General features: G+C 34.7%; 1 pseudogene; it reads left to right on the top strand.

Moving 5' to 3' along the window:
- Positions 5,517–6,854, top strand: LOC109363544 (annotated as a pseudogene).

The following is a 7,506-nucleotide window of genomic DNA, read 5'->3' as shown; positions in this document are numbered from 1 at the left end:
CTTGGTTTCTAGCTGTCAAAGATCACTAAGAAAAAAGTTGCAGTGGTTCCCAAACCACCTGTAGCTAGGAAACTCAAGCAGTGGAAAAAGAGTCTTCATAGGTGAAAGAAAATAAGTTATTCATTAACTTAGAAATAGATGAAAGAGAGGACATTAATTAGGCTAATCTGGAAAATGAGTCTTCACAAATTGAGTCATTAAATGGCTCTTCTAATGAGGAGTTGAGTGTCACAAGGGTGGAAAACACCCTGGAAGTCTTACCATCCAACAATCCTCAAAAGAAACATGATACTTTCATAGTTCAACGTATGGAGGAAATGGAAAATCAAAATACAGTTAGGGACATGAGAATTGTTGGAAAACTATGGGCTAATGAGACAGTTGAGGAAGTAGAGGAGAAGGTGAAAAAAGAGGGTGCTTTCACTAATGTTCTAACAAAATTTCAAAAGAGGAGGCAAAAAAGTAAAATTAATCAAGAGGGTGCACTATACCCATAAGGGTAGATATCTCAACACTTCTCAATGAAAGTTCTCTACTGAAATTGTAGAGGTATAGGCAAGCTTAATAGAAGGTTGGTGCTAAAAACTATTATTCTAACTAATAAGTCTGAGCTGGTTTTCATAGTTGAACCTAAAATAGTAATTGAGGATATTAACCCTTCATTTTAGTCTGAGTTAAATCTTATGATGTTTATGGTGAATGATAGACATCCTATGCTACCTAGTATTTGGGGGTTGTGCAGTAGAGAAATTGATCTTACTGTTATATCTAGCACAGAGCAGCAAATTTCCATTTTTATCTCTGTTGAGAATAAGTACATTTTTCTGTGTGTAGCGTATGCAAACACCAATTATATTTCTAGAAGGCAACTTTGGGTTGAGATTCAGAGTCGGATGAATATTCATGTTGGTCCTTAGTCTTATGAATTCAAAGCTTTCTCAGATAATGCTAGTCGAATCAACTTAGTTACTATGGGTGCTGAGTTCAGTTGGATAAATAAAAGAAATAGTTATGCACTAACTGAAAAGAGGTTGGATAGGACTATTCGTAGAGAATTGGCTATCAGCTTGGCAACAAGTTTCATGTTGCACTCTCCCTAGAGTTACCTCTAATCACCGCCCAATTCTCCTTTCCTCTAGAAGTTCAACATTCTGCAGAATATCCTCTTTCAGATTCCATAAAATGTGGTTGAAGCATCTAGATTGCAAGAGGGTCATTGTGAATCCTAGAAAGATATGGTGTATGGGTGCCTAATGTTCATTTTATCCAAAGAGTTTGGAATGTGAATGTGTTTGGGAACATTCATCAAAGGGTGCAATCTGTTTTGGTTGAGGTTGAAATTATCCAAAACTGTCTCAATACTTTTGGTCAAGATCAAACTTTTCTGGATCAAGAAGTTGTGGCTCAAAGGAATTTGCTCCAAGCTCTCAACATGGAAGATGAGTTTTGGAAATAGAAATCTAGAGTGAATTGGCATACTAGTGGAGATAAGAATACCATCTTCTTCCATAGAGTCACTAAAATTAGACAGGTGTCCAAGTTAATGCATTCACTAAAAGATGGAGATAATATCATCACTGATAATATTATGGAGGTAATATAACACTCTCATTAGTGATGTTATTCCTAGATCAATGACTGAGGCTGATAACCAAATGCTTACAAGGGAGTTATCTAAGGAGGAAATTAAGGGTGTTGTCTTCCCTATGAACAGAGAGGGTACTCCTGATCCTGATGGGTTTGGTGACTGCTTCTATCAAAGCTATTGGGATATTGTTGGGAGTGATGTTTGTAATTCAGCCAATCAATTCTTCAATTCTAGATGGTTAATGCCAAACATGAACTCAGACAATGTAGTTTTGATCCCTAAAGCTTCTAATGCATAGAGGATAGAAGACTATAGACCTATTGCCTTAGCAAAATTTCAATTCAAGATACTCACCAAGGTCATTGCTGATAGGCTTGTCTCTATTACAACAAGAATTATCTCTCCTCAACAAAGAGGTTTTATCAAGGGTAGAGCTATTCAAGAATGCATTTGTATAGAAACAAAGGCTATTAACTTGTTATGTCACAATGCTTTAGGTGGAAACATTGCAATCAAGCTTGATATAAAAAAAAACTTTGGACACACTAGACTGGAATTTCTTGCTAGACACATTAAAAGCCTTTGGTTTCAATGAAAAAGTCACCTCCTGGATTAACACAATTCTTCATTCTACAATGCTCTCAATCAACATCAATGGCAAGAACATTGGGTTTTTTAATTGCAAGAGGGGTGTCAGACAAGGAGAACCCTTATCCCCCATTCTTTTCAATTTAGTAGAGAATGTTCTTAGTAGAGGAATATCAAAGTTGTTGGAGGAAGGGAGGATGAAAACCATTTCAGGCCCTAAAAATTTGTTCACTCCTTCACATGTTCTGTATGCTGATCATGTCCTCATTTTTTGTAGAGGCATTAAAAGGGAGCTACTAGCACTTAAAAAGCATATTCTTGACTATGCTCAGATTTCTGGACAGAGCATGAATCTTAGCAAATGCAAATTCTACATTGCTAATGCTACTGCTAGGAAAGTTGATAACCTTTTTGTCTATTTAGGCTTCAATGCTAGCGTCCTTCCTGTTAATTACTTAGGGTTTTCTCTTTTTTAAAGGGAAACCTAGGAGAAGACACCTGCAGGGAATTGCTGATAGAATTATGATTAAGCTGACTAAGTGGAAAGGGTCTTCTTTATCAATCATCGAAAGAGTTAAGCTTATGAAATCAATAATGCAAAGCATGTTGGTTTATAGTTTCCACATATATACATGGCCATCTCATTTGTTGAAGTACTTGGATTTCTGCATCAGGAATTTCATTTGGTTAGGGGATATCAAGGTTAGAAAGATCGTAACAGTTGCCTGGTCTCAAATATGTAGCTCTACTAAGTTTGGTGGATTGGGCTTGAGATCCCTCAAGAAACTTAATCAAGAAACCATGCTAAAACTTGCTTGGGATATGCTGTCCTCTGATCAAGATTGGGCCATCTTCTTCGGAAACAGATTTGGTAATCTTGGAGTCCTTCAACAAGATACTTCAAATCTTCCATCTGGTCAGGAATCAAGTACAACTTCTAGCCTACAATCTCTAATTCTAGATGGCTGATTCGAAATGGTAATGACACCAATTTTTGGAGGGATAATTGGTTGGGCAGTCCTTTGGTTGATCTGCTTCACAAACCTCAGGAGATGCATCCTCGCCTGCTGGCATCAGTAGCTGAGTTCACCTTAAACTCTACTTGGATCATTCCTAGGCAGCTAGCTGACAAATTCCTCCAAATTGCTATGCAAATCTCAAAAACCTTCATCACTAATAGTAAAGATAAATTAATTTGGCAAGAGGCTAATGATGACCAGTTAACTTTAAGAGATGCTTATAAGAGCATCATCCATGCTTCTCCTGATTTGAATTGGTGTAAAATTATTTGGTCTACCTCAATGCCTCCATCAAAATCTTTCACTACTTGGAGGCTAATAAAGAGTAGAATTCCAACGGATGAGAATTTGCAAACAAGAGGTTGTAATTTGGCTTTTAGGTGTAACATGTGCATGGTTAGTGTGGAAACCTCTGGACATATTTTTTTGCTTTTCCCTTTTCCTAAGGCCATCTAGATTTGGTTAACTTGTATCCTTGTAATCCATATAGACACCTCTTCCATATACAACATTCTCTTGGCCTGCAAAAGATAGTGGAGTGCTCAAGTTAAGGATGTTTTGAGTGCTTCAATTATTCATTCTATCAATACAATCTGGCATTGTGTAAACAAAAACAGGTTTGAGGATATGAGTCTACTTCTACATCGAGCAATCAATAGGATCAAAATGGACACTTCTCTTTCTGGAAACACTTCCAAGTCATTTGCTAGCTTCTCCATGTAGGACTTCTCTATTCTAAAAGCTCTAAACGTGGCCATAAATTACGGGAAAGCTCCAAATATTGTGGAAGTCATTTGGAATCCTCCAACATGGAGCTGCCCATGGAGCCCCTAGCCAAGTAGGAGGAGGGGTCATATTCAGGGATCATGATGGTCATTTCTTGGGTTGTTTCTCCTCTTATTTTGAGATACATGGTGCACTATTTGTTGAATTGAATACAAGTTTAATGGCAGTTGAATTTGCTCACAAAAAGGGTTGACATTCAATCTGGTTGGAGTGTGATTCTTGGTTGGTAACTTAGATCTTTAATGGATTTGTCAATATCCCCTGGAAGCTTATGAACAAATGGAGATTGTGCAACACTCTAATGGAGTCTACAGACTGTTTTATCACTCATATATATAGGGAAGGAAATGCTTGTGCAGATAGGCTAGCTAGCTTTCGCATTAAGTTTAAAACTTTTATTTGGTGGAATGAAATCCCTACATTCATATTAGAGGATTTTGGTAGAAATAGATTAGGATTTCCTAACGATAGATTCTCTAATTGAATCTTCTCTTTGTAATGTTCTCTTAATTAATATATGTGGGGTGTAGTTCCACCCTTATCTTAATTAAAATCCATTACCAATAAAAAAAAGTTATATTAGGTATATAATTAACAAATAACTAGTAACTAAAATTAATTATACACATAACTTAGCTTGAAACTTAAAAGGAATTATATTAAAATATAATAAAAATATATTTAATTCAATGAGATCTAGTGTTTTTAACACCTTATAAAAAAATCTAATACGCTTTTTCTTTAAAGGTAACCAAATCATAAACTTAATTACCATTCACAAATGAATGAAGTAAATGTATTGAATCTGGAAAATGTCACGATTCTGCCTTCGCACAGAATTTAAGCAGTGAAACAGTTTTTATGTGGTGAAAAAATGAATAAAGTTTTTTTTTATTAGAAGCAGTCAACAAATAAACGTATGATAGAAACATCCATATATATCATAAAAAATAAAAACAGTTTACGATTTATTTTAATAGAAACAATTAAAAAATTAATATATATATATATATATATATACATTTAATAGGAAAAATCTAGAATGGTTATACAAAAAAAAAACTGTATTATATATAATTAACAAACAACACTTCTTACTATTAATATTATATACATATAACTTTGCTTTAAAGTTAAAAAGAATTTTATTAAAAAATATATCATATACTCTTTTTATAAAAAGACAATATATCCTTAACTTAATAACAATTCATTTTATCAATTTGGAAGTAAATGTATTAAATCTGGACAAGGCCACTTTTCTGCCTTCAAACGGGAAAATTAATATGACCCAAAAAGACCATGTGCAAAAAATAAATCCACACATTTAAAGATTTTGGTTTCTTTTTCCTATCCATAATTCGATCTTCTTGAAACTTAATGTCAGCCCACATTTTTCCCTTTCCACCTTTGTTTGGCACACAATTTCACTAACAAGCTAAATTCATCTTCATTAAGCCCTATAAAAGGCAATCACATAATGAACTTGAATAATCAATTGAAACAAGTTAAAGTCTCAAATTAGTGATGAAAAAATGCATTCATCTTTCGTTTTTCTTTTGCTTTGTCTTAGTCATATTTCACTCATTGAGGGTTTTGGTTTCAGTGTGGAACTCATCCATCACGATTCTCCAAAATCACCATTCTTACTTCCCAATGAAACTCATTTTCAAAGAGTAGCTAAAGCTATACACCGTTCCATCAACCATAGCAATCATTTCAACAAACCTTCTTTTACCACAAAAAATGTTGAGTCCAATGTGTTTCCTAATGGAGGCGAATACCTTATGAGTTACTCAATTGGCACCCCGCCAGTCAAAATCTTAGGCATTCTTGACACTAGTAGTGACATTACTTGGTTACAATGCGAGCCTTGTTACCCTTGTTACAAACAAACCACTCCAATATTTGTCCCTTCAAAATCCACAACATACAAAACCCTTCCTTGCACTTCTGATACATGTAAAACTATGAGAGACACTGCTTGCTCTTTAGTTGGTGGTCAAAAAGGTTGTCAATATAAGATTGGGTATGGTGATGATTCACGTTCGAAAGGCGCTCTAAGTTTAGACACTCTTACTTTAAGTTCCACAAACGGCTCTGCTATCTCTTTTGCTAAACATGTTATTGGATGTGGGAACAGTAACACTTTAGTTTTTGAAGGTGAAGGCTCTAGCATAGTTGGTCTTGGAAATGGACCTGTGTCACTCATAATCAACTTGGTCCTTCAATACAAGGCAAATTCTCCTACTGTTTGGGCCCATCTTTTTCAAGAACTAACACTCCTTGCAATCTCAAGTTTGGAGAAGATGCTATGGTTTCTGGTGATGGTACTGTCTCAACTCCAATGTTCCCAGATACCGTCTTTTACTTCTTAAACTTAGATGCATTTAATGTTGGAAAGAGAAGAGTAGAATTCAAAAGCTCTTCCTTTGGTATTAGAGGATCTGGTAACATCATAATTGATTCTGGTACAACATTGACACTTTTGCCTCGTGATGTTTACTCTTTGTTAGAATCGACTGTCGCAGATGTTGTTCAATTGAAGCGTACTCGTGACCCTTCACGATTTTTGAGCCTTTTGCTAAATCTCCATTTGGTCAAAAATTGGTGCTTCCAGTGATCACAACACATTTCAGGGGTGCAAATGTCAAATTGAATGCTCTTAACACCTTTGTGCAAGTTACTAAGAATGTTATATGTTTTGCTTTTACCCCAAGTAATCAAGCTGTTCCTATATTTGGAAATTTGGCGCATCAAAACTTGTTGGTCGACTATGATCTTCAAAAGAAAACTCTCTCCTTCAAGCCTAATGATTGCACGAAGCAGTGATTAATTTTACTATGTGTTTGCTTCTTGTTGATGTAACCAACTTTAATTTAGTGAATTGTGAATAAAAGGACGTAATGGCATTGATTCTCAAACACTTTTTCTAAGGACACTATACTTCTTTATAATTTACAAATACTAGCAATTTCTCCAATCACCTCATTTAAGCACACATTGTAATTGTAAAAATGAGATTATTTTTAATTGCTAAAAAATGTCAATGGTAGAGGGAGTGCAGTTTTTCAACCATTTTCTAAACATTCAATTATTAAAGAAAATATTTCATTCTTTACTATAGTAATATGACATTTTTTCTATTTGACTTAACGGATAAAATAATCCAAAGAAAGTCAAAATCATAATATCCTGCAGTCAAAGTGAAAAAGAAAAAGAATAAAAAAACAAAAGCCCTTGAAAATACTATATTTCTTGCAAAGAAAAGTGCACTCTCAATGACCACAAAAGGAAAATTCATGAAAGATTTCCACCTTGATCTTAGGCAAATAAAAATGCACTATCAATAACCACAAAAATCTTCTTAATAGTTTAATGTCAATTTAATAAAAAAATAATAAGAGAAAGGAGAAATGTGGGTATGAGAAACATATATATTTAGCATTGTATCATTTCTTTGGAAACTTTTAGCTGGACCACGATACGAATCTAAAAAACCTCGTTGATGATTAATTTGCCTAG

This window comes from Lupinus angustifolius, chromosome LG13 (assembly GCF_001865875.1).
Source record: "Lupinus angustifolius cultivar Tanjil chromosome LG13, LupAngTanjil_v1.0, whole genome shotgun sequence".
NCBI lineage: Eukaryota > Viridiplantae > Streptophyta > Magnoliopsida > Fabales > Fabaceae > Lupinus > Lupinus angustifolius.
Note: the sequence above shows the minus strand (reverse complement) of the source record. Positions and strands in the feature narration are given on the sequence as shown.